This window comes from Coregonus clupeaformis, chromosome 9 (genome assembly GCF_020615455.1).
Source record: "Coregonus clupeaformis isolate EN_2021a chromosome 9, ASM2061545v1, whole genome shotgun sequence".
Lineage (NCBI taxonomy): Eukaryota > Metazoa > Chordata > Actinopteri > Salmoniformes > Salmonidae > Coregonus > Coregonus clupeaformis.
The window spans coordinates 15,467,615-15,490,682 of NC_059200.1; the positions used below are offsets into that span (position 1 = coordinate 15,467,615).

Genomic DNA, 23,068 nt, shown 5'->3' on the forward strand with positions numbered 1-23,068 from the left:
ATAACCCTGGTGGCATGTCTGGTGGGGTAAGTGTGTGTGTCAGAGCTGTGTGTAAGTTGACTATGCAAACAATTTGGGATTTTCAACACATTAATATTTCTTATAAAAAGAAGAAGTGATGCAGATAAGACAAAACTAGAGCCTGCAGGACTTGCTTTGTGGAGTGTGGTGTCAAAAAAGCAGAGCATCCCTTTATTACGGACAGACCTCTCCCCATCTTTACCACCATTGAATCTATATGTTTTGACCATGACAGTTTACAATCTAATGTAACACCAAGTAATTTAGTCTCCTCAACTTGTTCAACAGCCACACCATTCATTACCAGATTCAGCTGAGGTCTAGAACTTAGGGAATTATTTGTACCAAATACAATGCTCTTAGTTTTAGAGATGTTCAGGACCAGTTTATTACTGGCCACCCATTTCAAAACAGACTGCAACTCTTTGTTAAGGGTTTCAGTGACTTCATTAGCTGTGGTTGCTGATGCATATATGGTGGAATCATCAGCATACATGGACACACATGCTTTGTTTAATGCCAGTGGCAGGTCATTGGTAAAAATAGAAAAGAGTAGAGGGCCTAGAGAGCTGCCCTGTGGTACACCACACTGTACATGTTTGACATTAGAGAAGCTTCCATTAAAGAAAACCCTTTGAGTTCTAAGAGATCGATAGCTCTGAATCCACAATATGGCAAAGGTTGAAAAGCTAGTAAACATACGTTTTTTCAACAACAGGTCATGGTCAATAATATCAAAGGCTGCACTGAAATCTAACAGTACAGCTCCCACAATCTTCTTATTATCAATTTCTTTCAACCAATCATCAGTCATGTTGAGTGCCCTTCTCTATAAGCATGCTGAAAGTCTGTTGTTAATTTGTGTACAGAGAAATAGCATTGTATTTGGTCAAACACCATTTTTTCCAACAGTTTGCTAGGAGCTGGCAGCAAATTTATTTATTTGCTGTCAGAACCAGTAAAGGCCGCTTTACCATTCTTGGGTAGCAGAATTACTTTGGCTTCCCTCCAGGCCTGAGGACAAAGACTTTCCTCTAGGCTTAGATTAAAGATATGACAGATAGGAGTGGCTATAGAGTCAGCTACAAACCTTAGTAGTTTTCCATCTAAGTTGTCAATGCCAGGAGATTTGTCATTATTGATCGAAAACAATTATTTTTCCACCTCTCCCTCACTAACTTTACAAAATTCAAACTTGCAATGCTTTTCTTTCATTATTATTTAAAAAAATGTATGCATGAATACGATGTCTCACTGTTCATTGTTGGCATTTCCTGCCTAAGTTTGCCCACTTTGCCAATGAAGCAATCATTCAAATAATTGGCAACTTCAAATGGTTTTGTGATGAATAAGCCATCTGATTTGATGAAAGATGGAGTTGAATGTGTCTTTCTGCCCATAATTTCATTTAAAGTACTCCAAAGTTTTTTTCCATCATTCTTTAGATCATTGATCTTGGCTTCATAATACAGTTTCTTCTTCTTTTTGTTGAGTTTAGTCACATAATTTCTCAATTTGCAGTAAGTCAGCCAGTCAGATGTGCAGCCAGACTTATTAGCCACTCCTTTTGCCCCGTCTCTTTCAACCATATCGTTTTTAAATTCCTCATCAATCCATGGAGCCTTAACAGTTCTGACAGTCAGTTTCATAACAGGTGCATGTTTATCAATAATTGGAAGAAGCAATTTCATAAATTGCACTATTTTAGGCCCAGCTTTTGGAACTTTGGCTTTCCTGGATATAGCCACTGTGATCACTGCATCCAATTGGTAAGGATACAGCTTTAAGTTTTTTTTATTCATTTTATTTCACCTTTATTTAACCAGGTAAACCAGTTGAGAACAAGTTCTCATTTACAACTGCGACCTGGCCAAGATAAAGCAAAGCAGTGCGATAAAAACAACAACACAGAGTTACATATGGGGTAAAACAAAACAAAGTCAAAAAATACAACAGAAATACATATAATATACAGTGTGTGCAAATTTAGCAGTTATGAAGGTAAGGCAATAAAATAGGCTATAGTGCAAAAATAATTACAATTAGTATTAACACTGGACTGATAGATGTGCAAGAGATGATGTGCAAATAGAGATACTGGGGTACAAATGAGCAAAAATAAATAACAATATAGGGATGAGGTAGTTGGGCGGGCTAATTTCAGATGGGCTGTGTACAGGTGCAGTGATCGGTAAGGTGCTCTGACAACTGATGCTTAAAGTTAGTGAGGGAGATAAGTGTCTCCAGCTTCAGAGATTTTTGCAATTTGTTCCAGTCATTGGCAGCAGAGAACTGGAAGGAATTGCGCACAAAGGAGGTGTTGGCTTTGGGGATGACCAGTGAGATATACCGCTGGAGCGCAGACTACGGGTGGGTGTTGCTATGGTGACCAATGAGCTAAGATAAGGCGGGGATTTGCCTAGCAGTGATTTATAGATGGCCTGGAGCCAGTGGGTTTGGCGACGAATATGTAGTGAGGACCAGCCAACAAGAGCGTACAGGTCACAGTGGTGGGTATTATATGGGGCTTTGGAGACAAAACGGATGGCACTGTGATAGACTACATCCAATTTGCTGAGTAGAGTGTTGGAGGCTATTTTGTAAATGACAGGCCGTCAATGCTGAAGTCAAGGATCGGTAGGATAATCAGTTTTACGAGGGCATGTTTGGCTGCATGAGTGAAGGAGGCTTTGTTGCGAAATAGGAAACCGATTCTAGATTTAACTTTGGATTGGAGATTCTTAATGTGAGTCTGGAAGGATAGTTTACAGTCTAACCAGACACCCAGATATTTGTAGTTGTCCACATACTCTAGGTCAGACCCGTCGAGAGTAGTGATTCTAGTCGGGTGGGCGGGTGCAAGCAGCGTTCGGTTGAAGAGCATGCATTTAGTTTTACTAGTGTTTAAGAGCAGTTGGATGCTACTGAAGGAGTGTTGTATGGAATTGAAGCTCGTTTGGAGGTTTGTTAACACAGTGTCCAATGAAGGGCCAGATGTATACAAAATGGTGTCGTCTGCGTAGAGGTGGATCTGAGAGTCACCAGCAGCAAGAGCGACGTCATTGATATACACAGAGAAAAGAGTCGGCCCAAGAATTGAACCCCGTGGCACCCCATAGAGACTGCCATAGATCCAGACAACAGGCCCTCCGATTTGACACATTGAACTCTATCTGAGAAGTAGTTGGTGAACCAGGCGAGGCAGTCATTTGAGAAACCAAGGCTATTTAGTCTGCCAATAAGAATGCGGTGGTTGACAGAGTCGAAAGCCTATGGCCAGGTCAATGAAAAACGGCTGCACAGTACTGTCTATTATCGATCGCGAGTTATAATATCGTTTAGGACCTTGAGCGTGGCTGAAGTGCACCCAGACCAGCTCGGAAACCGGATTGCATAGCGGAGAAGGTACGGTGGGATTCGAAATGGTCGGGTGATCTGTTTGTTGACTTGGCTTTCAAAAACTTTTGAAAGGCAGGGCAGGATGGATATGGGTCTGTAACAGTTTGGATCTAGAGTGTCACCCCCTTTGAAGAGGGGGATGACCGCGGCAGCTTTCCAATCTCTGGGGATCTCAGACGTTACGAAAGAGAGGTTGAACAGGCTAGTAATAGGGGTCTGCACAATTTCGGGGCTAGTTTTAGAAAGAAAGGGTCCAGATTGTCTAGCCCAGATGATTTGTAGGGGTCCAGATTTTGCAGCTCTTTTAGAACATCAGCTGTCTGGATTTGTGTGAAGGGAGAAGCGGGGGGCATGGGCAAGTTGCAGCGGAGGGTGCAGAGCTGGTGGCCGGGGTAGTGGTAGCCAGGTGGAAAGCATGGCCAGCCGTAGCAAAATGCTTGTTGAAATTTCGATTATTGTAGATTTATCGGTGGTGATAGTGTTTCCTAGCCTCAGTGCAGTGGGCAGCTGGGAGGAAGTGCTCTTATTTTCCATGGACTTTACAGTGTCCCAAAACTTTTTGGAGTTAGTGCTACAGGATGCAAATTTCTGTTTGAAAAAGTTAGCCTTTGCTTTCCTAACTGCTTGTGTATATTGGTTCCTAACTTCCTGAAAAGTTGCATATCGCGGGGGCTATTTGATGCTAATGCAGTACGCCACAGGATGTTTTTGTGCTGGTCAAGGGCAGTCAAGTCTGAGGAGAACCAGGGGCTATATCTGTTCTTAGTTCTGTATTTTTTGAATGGGGCATGTCTATTTAAGATTGAGAGGAAATTACTTTTAAAGAACAACCAGGCATCCTCTACTGACGGAATGAGATCTATATCCATCCAGGATACCTGGGCCAGGTCAATTAGGAAGGCCTGCTCGCTGAAGTGTTTTTGGGAGCGTTGACAGTGATGAGGGGTGGTCGTTTGACCGCGGACCCGTTACGGACGCAGGCAATAAGGCAGTGATCGCTGAGATCCTGGTTGAAGACAGCGGAGGTGTATTTAGAGGGTAAGTTAGTCAGGATGATATCTATGAGGGTACCCATGTTTACGGATTTAGGGTTGTACCTGGTAGGTTCGTTGATAATTTGTGTGAGATTGAGGGCATCTAGTTTAGATTGTAGGATGGCCGGGGTGTTAAGCATATCCCAATTTAGGTCACCAAGCAGTATGAACTCTGAGGATAGATGGGGGGCAATCAATTCAAATATATGTTGTCCAGGGCACAGCTGGGGGCTGAGGGGGGTCTGTAGCAAGCGGCAACAGTGAGAGATTTATTTCTGGAAAGGTGGATTTTTAGAAGTAGAAGCTCAAACTGTTTGGGCACAGACCTGGATAGTATGATGGAGCTCTGCAGGCTATCTCTACAGTAGATTGCAACTCCACCCCCTTTGGCAGTTCTATCTAGACGGAAAATGTTATAGTTGGGGATGGAAATTTCAGAATTTTTGGTGGCCTTCCTAAGCCAGGATTCAGACACTGCTAGAACATCAGGGTTGGCGGAGTGTGCTAACGCAGTGAATAACTCAAACTTAGGAAGGAGGCTTCTGATATTTATGTGCAGAAAACCAAGACTTTTACGGTTACAGAAGTCAACAAGTGATAGCTCCTGGGGAGTAGGAGTGATACTGGGGGCTGCAGGGCCTGGGTTAGCCTCTACATCACCAGAGGAACAGAGGAGGACTAGAATAACGATACGACTAAAGGCTTTAAGAACTGGTCTTCTAGTGCGTTGGGTACATAGAATAAAGGGGGCAGTTCTCCGGGCGTTGTAGAAAAGATTCAGGGCATTATGTACAGAAAAGGATATGGAAGGATATGAGTACAGTTCAGGTAACCCTAAGCGTTGGGTAACAATGAAAGAGATAGCGTCATTGGAGGCACCGATTGAGCCGGTCTCGGCGTGTATGGGGGGTGGAACAAAGGAACTAATTGAGGCAGTTTGAGAGGGACTAGGGGTTCTATAGTGAAATTGTATAATAAGAACTAACCCAAACAGCAATAGGCAAGGCATAATTGACATGGGAGAGAGGCATAAAGCAGTCACAGGTGTTATTAGAGAGAGCTAAGACACAACTGGAAATAGCGATAACGTTTGGGCTAAGACTAAACAGCATAAACAGGACAGGGTACCGTGTAAAGGAACAGTCCAGCAGGCATCAGCTGTGCAGCTGAGTGATCATAAGGTCCAGTGAACAGCAATATGTGAGTCCGAGAGCAGTTCAAATTGGTGCTTCAGCACAGCTAGCAGGGAGCACAGTTGTAGTTTGCGTGGTGCTAGCTGGGCCGGGGGCTGGCAGATGGATCTTCGTGGTCGCCGCAACGGGGAAGCCTGTTGAAACCACATCAGACTATTTCGCCGGCAAACCAGTCGTGTTGGATCGGCGGGGCTCCGTGTCAACACTAGGTGGTCCCGTCCGGTTGACAGAGAGGTAGATAGCCGGGAGATGGGCCTAGCTCAGGATGATTAGCCAGACCACAGCGTCCATTTTGTTGTAGCTAGCTGGTAGCGATGAATCCGGAGTTAAAGGTCCAGTGATTCAGTGATTCCGGCGGAAAAACTGATATGTTCTGGGTCGATAACGCGCTGTGCAGACTGGCCGAATATCCGGTGATTAATATCCAGTGATTGAATTAATCCCGCAGAAAAAAATCCAATGTTCTGGGTGAAATACCGCTAACTGTGGCTAATAGCAAGTAGCTAGTTAGCTGGCTAGCTGGCTAGCTAGTTTCAACAGGAGATTCTAGATAAAAGGTAAGTCAATAATAGAATCCGTTCCACATTGAGTGAGGCGGGTTGCAGGAAAGTATATTTTGTAGAAGGATGAAAAGTCTGATAGGGAAATATGTACGAAAAATACAAAAAAAACAGGGTATTTACAGGCTATTTACAGACACACGACAAAAACAGAACTGCACTACTTCGCCATCTTCGCCAAGTTCTACAGTATTAGTAAAAATGAGATTGATACATGTAGATGATCTTGTTCCTGTAGTGTTTGTAAACACCCTGGTAGGTTGATTAATAACCTGAACCAGATTACAGGCACTGGTTACAGTGAGACGCTTCCTCTTGAGCAGACAGCTTGATGAAAACCAGTCAATATTCAGGTCCCCAAGAAAGTAGAACTCTCTGTTTACATCACATACACTATCAAGCATTTCACACATATTATTTAGATACTGACTGTTAGCACTTGGTGGCGTATAGCAACATCCCCAAAAGAAAAGAACCTGCAACCACAACACTTCAATATCACTTGACATACGATCTTCTCTAAGCATTACAGGGATATGGCTCTGAATATATACAGCAACACCTCCCCCATAAGCATTTCTGTCTCTTCTATAGATGGCATATCCTTGTATTGCTATTGTTGTATCATCAAATGAATTATCTAAGTGAGTTTCAGAAATGGCTAATATATTAATGTTATCTGATGTTAGCAAGTTATTGATTTCATTAACCTTATTTCTAAGACTGCATTTATTTATATGGGCTATTTTCAGCCCTTTCCTGGCTAGCATATCAGAGAGACATAATATAGAAAAGAGAAAACAAAGCAAGATAAAAAAATATATACATTCAGCAGTCCATTAATCAGCTGGTGTGTGTGTGTGTGTGTGTGTGCTGCGGGGTTGAAGCTACGAACCCATAGGCTTGGCTCTCTCATCCCTTCCAGGCTTCTGGGAGGGAGGGCGGACAATGAGCCTGTCATAGCGGATGTAAGCAATCTCCCCACTTGCTCTGGCAGCTTTCATGGCTGGGATAAGTTATTTCCTCTTCTGGCACACAGCTTCAGGATAGTTCTTGTTGAGGAAGATATATGTTATTTTCAAGTTCTTGGCTCTTTCCAGAACAGCTACCTTGTCCTTGAACCTCAGGAACTTGACCAATATCGGCCTGGGCCTGTCACCTGGGCCGGTGGTGGGTTTTCCAGTCCTGTGGGCCCGCTCCACCTCAATCTTCCTGTGGTCCATCTTCAATTTCTCAGAGATCATTTCCTTCACTTTGTCCTCAGACTCCGTCCAGGTCTCATGTGGAGATTCTGCAATTCCGTCCACAACCATGTTATTCCGCCTTGATTTATCCGTCATTGTTATCATGGATTCACACACAGAACTGATGTCCCTTCTCAGTGACTTACAGATTGCTGTCATCTTGCTGTTCTCCTGTTTCAACTCATCGAGCTGACCCTGGGAGAACTGCAAGCTGTTATTCAGGTCCTGGACCTCTCTGGTCAGGTCGTCCATTCTTTTATTAGTTGAATCCACCAGTATTTGGACAAAACACTTGAAGCTATTTTCTTGTTGTTGTAACAACTGCTTGTAGAACTATTTTAGTTTGTTGTAAAATATCCTTCACCTGTGAGAGAGACACCACTGTCCTCAACGGTACTCCCACCGGCTTTGGTCTTTCTCATGGTAGCTAGCAACGTAGGTTACGCTGTTACTCCTCGCAGTTACAGACAGGGCAGGTCACAGGGAAGATGGAAAACAACAAACAGCAGGGATCTAGACATCCACAAACCCGGGACAATCCACGGTCCCAGCCACAATGGCTAACCGCGTCGCACGCTGCGTTCAAGCCCTCAAGAAACCCCGCTAGCTTGATAGGCAGCTAGCTAGCAGCTAGGCTAGCTGCTACGCCAAATAGCTCCTCAGAACCGGCCTTGGTCGGCAGGATCATTGGACAGAGAGTAGCAGTCCCAGCAACTGATGCCAACTGCATCGCGGGAAACTAAAAAGTTAGCTAGCTACTAAGAAACTTTCCAATACACTTTTAAAACAACAAACTTTCCAAAACAACAAACCGAGCTCTCCCTCTCCCGTACCGCATTCAACAGGAAGTGACGATAAGAGCAAAATCTGTTAGAGTCTAATAGCTAACAAGCCTGCAGCTTACACACCTAGCTTAAACACACCCACCCACATGTTACAGGAGGAGGTCGCAGTTCCTCCGACAATTTTAGGCACCTCCTCACTCACAGTCGGGACTAATCATCATCCTATTGGTGTCACCTGTGTATTTATGCCCTCACTTCCCTGTGTTCCCTTGCTCAGTTTTCTCTGCTAGTTTCACTATGCCAAGCAGTACTAATCAGTGTCTGATCGCGGGACATATGGAAAGGTACGTGAGAAGTGTTCTCCCTGTTTATTTATTATTTTAGTCATAGTTAGTATTTCGTCTTTCTTTTTAGTGTAAAGTCCGAAATGTTGTATCCTGGCTTCGGGACCATCAGTAAAGTTCCTTGTTTCACCATCTCTGCCTACTGCCTACTGTCTAACCTGCACCGCATCTGGGTCACACCCCACACCAACCCTTACACCCACACACACAGAATGTGTGATCCATCACGACTCTGTTAAGCCAGACACATACCATGTTTGTTTTAGCTTAGACACACAGACATACACCATCAAACCCTTCACCTCTTTTATCTGAACTACTCCCTCTGCTTGAAATCCCTTATCTGTTCTCTCTCTAGTGAATGAACTAGTGCTTAGTGACCGAGGAATTCCAACCATTTTCACTTCGTTCTCAGTCCATTCACCCCCTCCTCACCACAGCACATTCACCCCCTCCTCACCACAGAGCACATCAAGTCGGACTTGTCTTACCTAGGGATTTCCGTTAGACCTGCTTTAACCAATAGGGAAACAGATACTGCACACTGTTAAAATAAAGTGTTTTGTAACACTAAAACTAGTGGCAACTGAGCTGCCACCAACCTTAAGGAGAAGAAACCTTCACTTTGCGGGAGTTTTGAAACATGGGTGTAAGGCGTTATGAGACAGATTTAAGGTGTTCTGAAACATGACATATTGTGTGATGTAACACCACACAGTCAGGAGCAACACCTTGCCAGAGACTGAGAGCCATAACCCGTGTCACACTCTGGCTCCGGGACTTGTATTTGAGCCAGGGTGTATTCGTTTTGTGGGGGTTTGTTTTGGTTAGGTTGGGAATAGGGTGTGTTCATTTGGGTGTGTGTGGTTTTGGTTAGTTCTTGTGTAGTCATGTGACTCCCAATCGGAGGTAACGAGTGTCAGCTGTCGGCTCGTTATCTCTGATTGGGAGCCATATTTATCTGTATGTTTTCCTTTGGGTGTTGTGGGTTTTTGTTCCGTTTCGGTCGGTGTACCGTGGACTTCATGAGTCGTCTTTTGTTTGTAGTTCGAAACTTTAATTAATAAAGTCATGTTTCTTGCACACGCTGCGCCTTGGTCTCCTTCGCTCTTAGACGACGTGACAGAAAAACCCACCATTCTAGGACCAAGCGGCGTGTCAAGCGGCAACAGGATCCACCTACACAGGATTCATGGACATGGGAGGAGATACTGGATGGAAGGGGTCCTTGGGCCAACGGGAGAATATCGCCGCCCTCGTGAAGAGCTGGAGGCAGCTAAAGCCGAGAGGAGGCAATATGAGGAGGCAGCACAGAGGCAAGGCTGGAAGCCCGTGAGCACTAGCCAAAAATTTATTGGGGGGGGCCTTAAAGGGAGTGTGGCGAAGTCAGGTAGGAGACCTGCGCCTACTCCCTGTACTTACCGTGGAGAGCGAGAGTACGGGCAGACACCGTGTTACGCAGTAGAGCGCATGGTGTCTCCTGTACGCGTGCATAGCCCGGTTCGGTACATTCCAGCTCCACGTATCGGCCGGGCTAGATTGAGCGTTGAGCCGGATGTCATGAAGCCGGCCCAACGCATCAGGCCACCAGTGCGTCTCCTCGGGCCGGCTTACATGGCACCAGCCTTACGCATGGTGTCCCCCCGGTTCGCCTACATAGCCCGGTGCGGGTTATTCCTCCTTCCCGTACTGGTCGGGCGACGGGGAGCATACAACCAGGTAAGGTTGGGCAGGCTCAGTGCTCAAGGCAGCCAGTAAGCCTGCACGGTCCGGTATTTCCGGCGCCACCTCCCCGCTCCAGCCCAGTACCACCAGTGCCTACACCACGCACCAAGCCTCCTGTGTGTCCCCAGAGTCCTGTGCGTCCTGTTGCTGCTCCCCGCACTAGCCCTGAGATGCGTGTCCTCAGCCCGGGACCACCAGTTCCGGCACCACGCACCAGGCCTATAGTGCGTCTCGGCCGGCCAGAGTCTGCCGTCTGCCCAACGGCGCCTGAACTGCCCGTCTGCCCAACGGCGCCTGAACTGCCCGTCTGCCCAACGGCGCTTGAACTGCCCGTCTGCCCAACGGCGCCTGAACTGCCTGTCTGCCCAACGCCGTCTGAACTGTCCGTCTGCCAAGCGCTGCATGAACTGCCCGTCTGTACTGAGCCTGCAAAGCCGCCCGTCTGCCATGAGCCTTCAGAGCCGTCCGCCAGACCGGAGCCGCTAAAGCCGTCCGCCAGACAGGAGCCGCTAGAGCCTTCCGCCAGACAGGATCAGCCAGAGCCTTCCGCCAGACAGGATCAGCCAGAGCCTTCCGCCAGACAGGATCAGCCAGAGCCTTCCGCCAGACAGGATCAGCCAGAGCCTTCCGCCAGACAGGATCAGCCAGAGCCTTCCGCCAGACAGGATCAGCCAGAGCCTTCCGCCAGACAGGATCAGCCAGATCCGTCAGCCTGCCATGAGCAGCCAGATTCGTCAGCCAGCCATGAGCAGCCAGATCCGTCAGCCTGCCATGAGCAGCCAGATCCGTCAGCCAGCCATGAGCAGCCAGATCCGTCAGCCAGCCATGAGCAGCCAGATCCGTCAGCCAGCCACGAGCAGCCAGATCCGTCAGCCAGCCATGAGCCGTCCAGCCAGGATCCGCCAGAGCCGTCCAGCCGGGGTCCGCCAGCCAGCCAGGATCCGCCAGAGCCAGCCAGCCAGGATCCGCCATTCAGTCCGGTGCTGCCCCTTAGTCCGGTGCTGCCCCTTATCCTGGTGCTGCCCCTTAGTCCGGTGCTGCCCCTTAGTCCGGTGCTGCCTCTTAGTCCGGTGCTGCCCCTTAATCCGGTGGGGTTAAGTTGGAGGGTGGTCAGTTGGAGGAGGCTACGGAAGCGGGTAGTGACTATGGTGGGGTGGGGACCACGACCAGAGCCGGAACCACCGCCGAAGAGGTATGCCCACCCAGCCCTCCCTTGGTTAGCCCTAGTTGAGGCGCGGTCGCAGTCCGCGCCTTTAGGGGGGGGTACTGTCACACTCTGGCTCCGGGACTTGTATTTGAGCCAGGGTGTATTCGTTTTGTGGGGGTTTGTTTTGGTTAGGTTGGGAATAGGGTGTGTTCATTTGGGTGTGTGTGGTTTTGGTTAGTTCTTGTGTAGTCATGTGACTCCCAATCGGAGGTAACGAGTGTCAGCTGTCGGCTCGTTATCTCTGATTGGGAGCCATATTTATCTGTATGTTTTCCTTTGGGTGTTGTGGGTTTTTGTTCCGTTTCGGTCGGTGTACCGTGGACTTCATGAGTCGTCTTTTGTTTGTAGTTCGAAACTTTAATTAATAAAGTCATGTTTCTTGCACACGCTGCGCCTTGGTCTCCTTCGCTCTTAGACGACCGTGACAACCCGGAAAAGGTTGAAAACACTTCCGGTGTTTCGAGTCCCGTTTCCTGCAGAATAGATCCCTTCTCTTTTGGTGCCATTTCCTCTAAAGCTTCTAAACACTGTGATGGTGTTACGAGTCCTGTCTAGTGCAGAATTAGATCCCTTCTTCTGGAGTTTCTATAAATGGTAGTCTCTCCTCTTACTGTATATTCCCTGCTCTTATACTGTGTACAGATACTCTCCCGAGTGGCGCAGTGGTCTAAGGCATTGCATCGCAGTGCTAGCTGTGCCACTAGAGATCCTGTTCGAATCCAGGCTCTGTCGTAGCCGGCCGCGACCAGGAGACCCATGGGGTGGCGCACAATTGGACCAGTGTCGGGTAGGGGAGGGAATGGCTGGCAGGGATGTAGCTCAGTTGGTAGAGCATGGCGTTTGCAACGCCAGGGTTGTGGTTCGATTCCCACAGGGGCCAGTATGAAAAAAATTTAATAATGTATGCACTCACTAACTGAAAGTCGCTCTGGATAAGAGTGTCTGCTAAATGATGTAAATGTAATGTAAAATGATAACCTCCTCATAGGTAAGGTCAAATGGACAGTATTATGCTCGGACAATGAGAAAATATAATTTTGTGAAAATACAAATTAATACGTTTGTCCAGGATAAAAATGAATGAGTACAAAATCACTTTTTCAAAAGCTTTATATTTTCTTTGCAAATGATCAAATGACATCAAAACATTAACAGGTCGTAAACATTTTAATATTGATAAAGTAAGACAGTTCAAGGATCTGTAAGTTATTTATCATATTCTTCAAAATATGGCTTATATTTCACATTAATAGAAAAACATACAGGCAATGACTGCTAATGTCAGCAGTAGCACTCATAAAACACAAACCTTCAGACCCCAGGGCTCAATGCGATCCACCAGTCATCCATTATGCTAATGTCTCTGACCTGAGTCTTTATATTCAGATGGTATGGCATGAAAGGTTGTTCAGATGGCTTGAATCACAGTACAGTTGGATGATATTACAGTGTATGCTGGGGACAATCAATCAAATCAGATCACATTTTATTTGTCAGAAGGCACCGAATACAACAGGTGTACAGTCGTGGTCAAAGGTTTTGAGAATGACACAAGTATTGGTCTTCACAAAGTTCGCTGCTTCAGTGTTATGAGATATTTTTGTCAGATGTTAATATGGTATACTGAAGTATAATTACAAGCATTCCATAAGTGTCAAAGGCTTTTATTGACAATTACATTAAGTTTATGCAAAGAGTCAATATTTGCAGTGTTGACCCTTCTTTTTCAAGACCTCTGCAATCCGCCCTGGCATGCTGTCAATTAACTTCTGGGCCACATCCTGACTGATGGCAGCCCATTCTTGCATAATCAATGCTTGGAGTTTGTCAGAATTTGTGGGTTTTTGTTTGTCCACCCGCCTCTTGAGGATCGACCACAAGTTCTCAATCGGATTAAGGTCTGGGGAGTTTCCTGAACATGGACCAAAAATGTCGATGTTTTGTTCCCCGAGCCACTTAGTTATCACTTTTGCCTTATGGCTAGGTGCTCCATCATGCTGGAAAAGGCATTGGTCGTCACCAAACTATTCTTGGATGGTTGGGAGAAGTTGCTCTCGGAGGATGTGTTGGTACCATTCTTTATTCATGGCTGTGTTCTTAGGCAAAATTGTGAGTGAGCCCACTCCCTTGGCTGAGAAGCAACCCCACACATGAATGGTCTCAGGATGCTTTACTGTTGGCATGACACAGGACTGATGGTAGCGCTCAACTTGTCTTCTTCGGACAAGGTGTTTTCCGGATGCCCCAAACAATCGGAAAGGGGATTTATCAGAGAAAACGACTTTACCCCATTCCTCAGCAGTCCAATCCCTGTACCTTTTGCAGAATATCAGTCTGTCCCTGATGTTTTTCCTGGAGAGAAGTGGCTTCGTTGCTGCCCTTCTTGACACCAGGCCATCCTCCAAAAGTATTCGCCTCACTGTGCGTGCAGATGCACTCACACCTGCCTGCTGCCATTCCTGAGCAAGCTCTGCACTGGTGGTGCCCCGATCCTGCAGCTGAATCAACTTTAGGAGACGGTCCTGGCGCTTGTTGGGCTTTCTTGGGCGCCCTGACGCCTTCTTCACAACAATTGAACCTCTCTCCTTGAAGTTCTTGATGATCCGATAAATGGTTGATTTAGGTGGAATTTTACTAGCAGCAATATCCTTGCCTGTGAAGCCCTTTTTGTGCAAAGCAATGATGATGGCACTTGTTTCCTTGCAGGTAACCATGGTTAACAGAGGAAGAACAATTGATTTCAAGCTATTATTCTGACTCAATCAGCATGAGAGAGTGATCTCCAGCCTTGTCCTCGTCAACACTCTCACCTGTGTTAACGAGAGAATCACTGACATGACGGCAGCTTGTCCTTTTATGGCAGGGCTGAAATGCAGTGGAAATGTTTTTTGGGGATTAGGTTCATTTTCATGGCAAAGAGGGACTTTGCAATTAATTGCAATTCATCTGATCACTCTTCAAGACATTCTGGAGTATATGCAAATTGCCATCATCAAAACTGAGGCAGCAGACTTTGTGAAAATTAGTATTTGTGTCATTCTCAAAACTTTTGACCACGACTGTAGACACTGACGAGCCCATTTCCAACAGGTGTAGAATTCACAGGGAAATGCTGACTGACAAGCCCATTTCGACCACGACTGTAGACTTTACAGGGAAATGCTTACTGATGAGCCCATTTCCAAAAGGTGTAGAATTCACAGTGAAATGCTGACTGATGAGCCCATTTCCAACAGGTGTAGAATTCACAGGGAAATGCTGACTGACGAGCCCATTTCCAACAGGTGTAGAATTCACAGGGAAATGCTGACTGACGAGCCCATTTCCAACAGGTGTAGAATTCACAGGGAAATGCTTACTGATGAGCCCATTTCGACCACGACTGTAGACTTTACAGGGAAATGCTTACTGATGAGCCCTTTCCTGACAGGTGTAGACTTCACAGTGAAATGCTGACTGACGAGCCCATTTCCAACAGTGCAGAGTTAAAAAGCAAGACAAACATTTTCTAAATCAAAAAGGAAATAGTAACACAATAGAAACAATAACAAGGATATATACAGGAAGTACCAGGTAATAACATGGCTATATCCAGGAAGTACCAGGTAATAACATGGCTATATACAGGAAGTACCAGGTAATAACATGGCTATATACAGGAAGTACCAGGTAATAACATGGCTATATACAGGAAGTACCAGGTAATAACATGGCTATATACAGGAGGTACCAGGTAATAACATGGCTATATACAAGGAGTACCAGTACTGAGTCCATGTGCAGGGGTACCAGGTAATAACATGGCTATATCCAGGAAGTACCAGGTAATAACATGGCTATATACAGGAAGTACCAGGTAATAACATGGCTATATACAGGAAGTACCAGGTAATAACATGGCTATATACAGGAAGTACCAGGTAATAACATGGCTATATACAGGAGGTACCAGGTAATAACATGGCTATATACAGGGAGTACCAGTACTGAGTCCATGTGCAGGGGTACGTACCACGTTCATCTGTACAAACAATAGTACTCAAGTATAAACACCATGGGACCACGCAGCCGTCATACCGCACAGGAAGAAGACGCGTTCTGTCTCCTAGAGATGAATGTACTTTGGTGCGAAAAGTGCAAATCAATCCTAGAACAACAGCAAAGGACCTTGTTAAGATGCTAGAGGAAACAGGTACAAAAGTATCTATATCCACAGTAAAACGAGTCCTATATCGACATAACTTGAAAGGCCGCTCAGCAAGGAAGAAGCCACTGCTCCAAAACCACCATAAAAAAGCCAGACTACGGTTTGCAACTGCACATGGGGACAAAGATCGTACTATTTGGAGAAATGTCCTCTGGTCTGATGAAACAAAAATAGAACTGTTTGGCCATAATGACCATTGTTATGTTTGGAGGAAAAAGGGGGTTCCTTGCAAACCATCCCAACCGTGAAGCACGGGGGTGGCAGCATCCTGCTATGGGGGTGCTTTGCTGCAGGAGGGACTGGTGCACTTCACAAAATAGATGGCATCATGAGGAAGGAAAATTATGTGGATATATTGAAGCAACATCTCAAGACATCAGTCAGGAAGTTAAAGCTTGGTCGCAAATGGGTCTTCCAAATGGACAATGACCCCAAGCATACTTCCAAAGTTGTGGCAAAATGGCTTAAGGACAACAAGGTCAAGGTATTGGAGAGGCCATCACAAAGCCCTGACCTCAATCCTATAGAAAATATGTGGGCAGAAATTGAAAAGGCGTGTGTGCGAGCAAGGAGGCCTACAAACCTGACTCAGTTACACCAGCTCTATCAGGAGGAATGGGCCAAAATTCACCCAACTTATTGTGGGAAGCTTGTGGAAGGCTACCCGAAATGTTTGACCCAAGTTAAACAATTTAAAGGCAATGCTACCAAATACTAATTGAGTGTATGTAAACTTCTGACCCACTGGGAATGTGATGAAAGAAATAAAAGCTGATATAAATCATTCTCTCTACTATTATTCTGACATTTCACATTCTTAAAATAAAGTGGTGATCCTAACTGACCTAAGACAGGAAATTTGTACTAGGATTAAATGTCAGGAATTGTGAAAAAAAATGAGTTTAAATGTATTTGGCTAAGGTGGGGTATCCTGTAGGACCTGCCTTGTTGATAGTGTTGTTAAGAAGGCAGAGCAGCGCTATATTATGGACAAAGTTCTCCTCATCTTAGCTACTGTTGCATCAACATATTTTGACCATGACAGTTTACAATCCAGGGTTACTCCAAGCAGTTTAGTCACCTCAACTTGCTCAATTTCCACATTATTCATAACAAGATTTAGTTGAGGTTTAGGGTTTAGTGAATGATTTGACCCAAATACAAAGCTTTTAGTTTTTGAAATATTTAGAACTAACTTATTTCTTGCCACCGATTCTGAAACTGACTGCAGCTCTTTGTTAAGTGTTGCAGTAATTTCACTCACTGTAGTAGCTGACGCGTATAGTGCTGAGTCATCTGCATACATAGACACACTGGCTTTACTCAAAGCCAATGGCATGTCGTTAGTAAAGATTGAAAAAAGTAATGGGCCTAGACAGCTGCCCTGGGGAATTCCTGAGAGGCTTCCATTAAAGAACACCCTCTGTGTTCTGTTAGACATGTAACTCTGTATCCACAACATAGCAGGGGGTGTAAAGTCATAACACATACGTTTTTGATCGATAAATGTCAAAAGCCGCACTGAAGTCTAACAAAACAGCCCCCACAATCTTTTTATCATCAATTTCTCTCAGCCAATCATCAGTAATTTGTGAAAGTGCCATGCATGTTCAATGTCCTTCCCTATAAGCGTGCTAAAAGTCTGTTGTCAATTTGTTGTGATGTGATCAATACATGTTGTGAGCGTGTGTGTGTGTGTGCGTGTGTGTGTGTGTAGGAGTGTCAGTGTAGTATGTGTGAGTGTGTGGGTAGAGTCTAGTGAGTGTGCATAGAGTCAGTGCAAGAGAGTCAGTGCAAAACAATTAAGATAAATAAATACTAAAGGGTGTTAATGTAAATTGTCCGGGTAGCCATTTGATTAACTGTTCAGCAGTCTTATGGCTTAGGGGTAGAAGCTGTTCAGGTGCCTTTTTTGGTCCAAGACTTCGCGCTCCGGTACCGCTTTCCGTGAGGTAGCAGAGAGAACAGTCTATGACTTGGGGTGGCTGGAGTCTTTGACAAATGTTAGGGTCCTCTGACACCGCCTGGTATAGAGGTCCTGGATGGCAAGAAGCTCGGCCCCAGTGATGTACACTATTGTTGCACACGGAGTGAGTCCATGCAACTTATAATGTGATTTGTTAAGCACATTTTTACTCCTGAACTTATTTAGGCTTGCCATAACAAAGGGGTTGAATACTTATTGACTCAAGACATTTCAGCTTTTCATTTTTCATTAATTTGTAGAAATGTCAAAAAAACGTTGACATTATGGGGTATTGCGCGTAGGCATAGTGACACAAAATCTCTATTTAATCCATTTTAATAACACAACAAAATGTGGAAAAAGTCAAGGGGAGTGGATTCTTTTCGAAGGCAGTGTATGTTTATAACTGAGGAGATGATGACAATGGTTGACCCTGTTTTTCTGTTAGACACGGTGCCCAGTTGGGTACCAGACTGATCCCCTGGTCATGAACGGATGCTGGCACCTACCAGAAGGAGCGAAAGGTGGGTATCATAACATGTCCAGCAATGTGATTGCAATGGTTTAGCCACCTCCAAAAATAATTTAATTCACTGTTCACTTGCTATTTTTCACAGCTTGTCAGGGCAAGACCTCAGAACAAAAGTGTGTCATGCGACACAAGTACCCTTGTGACACCTTTTCCGTAAGTTCTCCCTGGCTGGACTCCTATGAAAAGGCCATCACGAGGCCTCTGATCTGAGCTACTGATAACACATTAATCAACAACAACAGATCATGTGTGTTAATGTGAAATGTGAAAAAGTAGTATTAAAAAATACCCGGCTAATTCCCGGCTAATTCCCCAGCCAAGCAGATACAACTAGTAGAGTTATGTTGGTTGTGAAGTGCATTAGCATAACGTTTTGTCCTTTCTTTAGAACAAAATGCAATTTACTACTTGGCTCTCCATTATACTACCCTGTCACAGGCCCTCCCAGTCAACACCACCTCATCAGATTCCCTGCTGCAGTTGTGCGTTCGAGAGATGTCCAGTTTGCAGCAGAACATGCAGCATAGAGAAGTCCAGCAAAGGGGGTCTTCATCAGCATCATGCAGACATGCCCTCGCTGTGAGCGTTCCTATGAATGGAAATGTCAGCCACATGTTGGCAAGTATCCGGCCAGCAACCTTCACCTGTCAACGACAACATCTTTCACAGGCTCATCATTTGTACAAATACAGAAGGTAACCCACTTCATTACTTTGATACATTTGATACCCAATTGTGAAACATGATTTATGTAAACTGACATTATTTGTTGCTTATTTTCTCCTTCTTAGATGCATATAATGTCCAGGGCATAACCTAGCCTGGTGGAACCAGCCTGATCACTGTGTTACCATATAATGTCCAGGACATAACCTAGCCTGGGGGAGCCAGCCTGATCACTGTGTTCACCATATAATGTCCAGGGCATAACCTAGCCTGGGGGAGCCAGCCTGATCACTGTGTTCACCATATAATGTCCAGGACATAACCTAGCCTGGGGGAACCAGCCTGATCACTGTGTTTACCATATAATGTCCAGGACATAACCTAGCCCGGTAGAACAAGCCTGATCACTGTGTTCACCATATAATGTCCAGGGCATAACTTAGCCTGGGGGAACCAGCCTGATCACTGTGTTTACCATATAATGTCCAGGACATAACCTAGCCTGGTAGAACCAGCCTGATCACTGTGTTCACCATATAATGTCCAGGGTATAACCTAGCCTGGTAGAACCAGCCTGATCACTGTGTTTACCATTCTATTTCACATATCATAATATCTGAAGTGAAATAGAATGGTGAAATGCAGTGATCAGGTTGGTTCCACCATGCTAGTCATAACCACCATTGATAAAGTAATCAGTGCTCGGTGTGTGTTTGTGTGTGACCAACCAGTATCTTTGATGAGGGGGGCCAGGAGCTGATCTATGCTGCCATGCCCATCAACGGGGCTCTGGCAAAGACCTCACCATACATCTGCCTGTAGGAGGTTTGTTTGTTGTGATGGAGTGGGGGGATAGCTGCTGGCAAGGTTCTGACAGATGGGTGTGTCTTGGTGGTGGCAAGGACACGCCCAAGAAACACCCACATCAAACCACACCCCCAAGCCAACTCAAGGTTTGGCTTCTGTCATGGCCGCCAGCATTTCTTGAGAGGGAAGCAAAAAAAGAGGCCAAATCAGCGGGTGCAGTTCCCCTTTAAACCCTCCTCAGAACTCAACACACACACATATGCACACACACACTTTGGCTGGTGCTGGTATTCATTAACTAAAGGTGACGACATCCTCCACTTCAGTTTCACACCTCTGGGAAGCAGCACTTTAAAGCAGAACAGCATTTTATATGCAGCTGTAAAACACATGATTATAGATACAAAAAGGGTGAGGTGGCAGTGGAGGGGGGGGGGGGTTAAGAGTGGCAGAGAGAGAGCCCTAACTCTCCAGAATGAGACTTGGCAGGAGTAGCCACATCCCCCAGCCCCCAGCTCTCAGTCCTCAGCCCTCAGCTCTTAGCCCTCAGCCCTCGGCTCTCGGCCCTCAGCCCTCAGCCCTCGGCCCTCAGCCCTCAGCCCTCAGCCTCAGCCCTCAGCCCTCGGCTCTCGGTCCTCAGCCCTCGGCTCTTAGTCCTCAGCCCTCGGCTCTTAGTCCTCAGCCCTCGGCTCTCGGCCCTCTGCTCTCGTATCTCGGCCCTCAGCCCTCGGCCCTCAGCCCTCAGCCCTCAGCCCTCGGCTCTCGGCCCTCTGCTCTCGTATCTCGGCCCGTGGCCCTCAGCCCTCTGGCCCATTATAGAGCTCCATCAATATGAACTCTCCAAAATTCACACTCTCTTTAAACCTGCTCAGCTTCCAGGTCTCAGTTAAATGAACCAGACAATGTGGCAACAAGTGGATTCCTGAATTTCACCCCTAAATCTGAGAATGTTGCCATACGAATCACAGCCAACGGACCGCAGGCGGCAGGTCAAAGAGAAGGACTACAATGATTATTAGCGGCGGTCTTCCAGTTCTGAAGGGTTTGAACTTGACCTCCTTCAGTCTAGCTAAGCCCTCTCTATTCTGCCACGCTCACAAAGAGAAGCATTTAAGCTGTTTGTTCTGAGGTAGCTTTAATCAGATTTAATTTTCAACTCGTTTCATTTCATGCCTGACCTGACCTAGAGGTGACCTCAGACTGAACCAAGACTAAGGCTCAGTCCCAAATGGTACCCTAATCCCTTTACAGCACACTACCAGAGCTGCCAGTGACACAAGACTTCCAGACGAGCTAAACCACTTCTATGCTCGCTTCGAGGCAAGGAACACTGAAGCATGCATGAGAGCACCAGCTGTTCCGGATGACTATGTGATCACGCTCTACGTAGCCGATGTGAGTAAGACTTTTTTAGCAGGTCAACATTCACAAGGCCGCAGGGCCAGACGGATTATCAGGACGTGTACTCCGAGAATGTGCTGACCAACTGGCAAGTGTCTTCAACTGACATTTTCAACATGTCCCTGACTGAGTCTGTAATACCAACATGTTTCAAGCAGACCACCATAGTCCCCGTGCCCAAGGACACTAAGATAACCTGCCTAAATGACTACCGACCCGTAGCACTGACGTCTGTAGCCATGAAGTGCTTTGAAAGGCTGGTCATGGCTCACATCAACACCATTATCCCAGAAACCCTAGACCCACTCCAATTTGCATACCGCCCCAACAGATCCACAGATGATGCAATCTCTATTGCAGTCCACACTTCCCTTTCCCACCTGGACAAGAGGAACACCTACGTGAGAATGCTATTCATTGACTACAGCTCAGCATTCAACACCATAGTGCCCTCAAAGCTCATCACTAAGCTAAGGATCCTGGGACTAAACACCTCCCTCTGCAACTGGAGCCTGGACTTCCTGACGGGCCGCCCCCAGGTGGTAAGGGTAGGTAACAACACATCTGCCACACTGATCCTCAACACGGAGGCCCCTCAGGGGTGCGTGCTCAGTCCCCTCCTGTACTTCCTGTTCACCCATGACTGCATGGCCAGGCACGACTCCAACACCATCATTAAGTAGGCCAACGACACAACAGTGGTAGGCCTAATCACAGACAACGATGAGACAGCCTATAGGGAGGAGGTCAGAGACCTGGCCGTGTGGTGCCAGGATAACAACCTCTCTCTCAACGTGACCAAGACAAAGGAGATGATTGTGGACTACAGGAAAAAAAAAGAGGACAGAGCATGCCCCCATTCTCATCGACGGGGCTGTAGTGGAACAGGTTGAGAGCTTCAAGTTCCTTGGTGTCCACATCACCAACAAACTATTATGGTCCAAACACACCAAGAGAGTCGTGAAGAGGGCACGACAAAGCCTATTCCCCCTCAGGAGACTGAAAAGATTTGACATGGGTCCTCAGATCCTCAAAAAATTATACAGCTGCACCATCGAGAGCATCCTGACTGGTTGCATCACCGCCTGGTATGGCAACTGCTTGGCCTCCGACCGCAAGGCACTACAGAGGGTAGTGCTTACGGCCCAGTACATCCCTGGGGCCAAGCTTCCTGCCATCCAGGACCTCTATACCAGGCGGTGTCAGAGGAAGGCCCTCAAAATTGTCAAATACTCCAGCCACCCTAGTCATAGACTGTTCTCTCTGCTACCGAACGGCAAGCGGTACCGGAGTGCCAAGTCTAGGTCCAAAAGACTTCTCAACAGCTTCTACCCCCAAGCCATAAGACTCCTGAACAGCTAATCATGGCTACCCGGACTATTTGCACTGCCCCCCCACCCCCACCCCCCGCCCCATATTTTTACGCTGCTGTTAATTATTTATGCATAGTCACTTTAACTCTACCCACATGTACATACTAGCCGGTGCCCGCGCACATTGACTCTGCACCGGTACCCCCCTGTATATATAGCCTCCCTACTGTTATTTTATTTTACTTCTGCTCTTTTTTTCTCAACACTTTTTTGTTGTTGTTTTATTTTACTTTTTTATTAAAAATAAATGCACTGTTGGTTAAGGGCTGTAAGTAAGCATTTCACTGTAATGTCTGCACCTGTTGTATTCGGCGCATGTGGCCAATAAAATTTGATTTGATTTGATATGTTTCCCTTTACAGCGCACTACCAGAGCCCATAGGGAATAGGGTGCGATTTGGGGCGTAAGATTTATGACTTCAGGCCTCGGAGAAGTGTTTTTCTAACCACCGTGCCGGGGAGTGAAGGAGAGAAGGACAGAATGGAGGATAAAGAGAGGAGATATACAGTCTGCTCATAACAAATGTAGTAAAGATGATTCACTTTTGCATAGCTCCGTACTGAATGGTCAAGTGGGCCCAATCAATAGAATGGCAAACCACAA

At 46.1% G+C, this 23,068-nt stretch overlaps 1 protein-coding gene across 1 annotated transcript in view; it reads right to left on the minus strand.

The window, feature by feature from the left end:
- The window catches only part of LOC121574505 (metalloprotease TIKI1), an 80,644-nt gene that overhangs the window by 51,817 nt on the left and 5,759 nt on the right, over positions 1–23,068 (minus strand). The gene's annotated exons all lie outside the window — the stretch shown is intronic.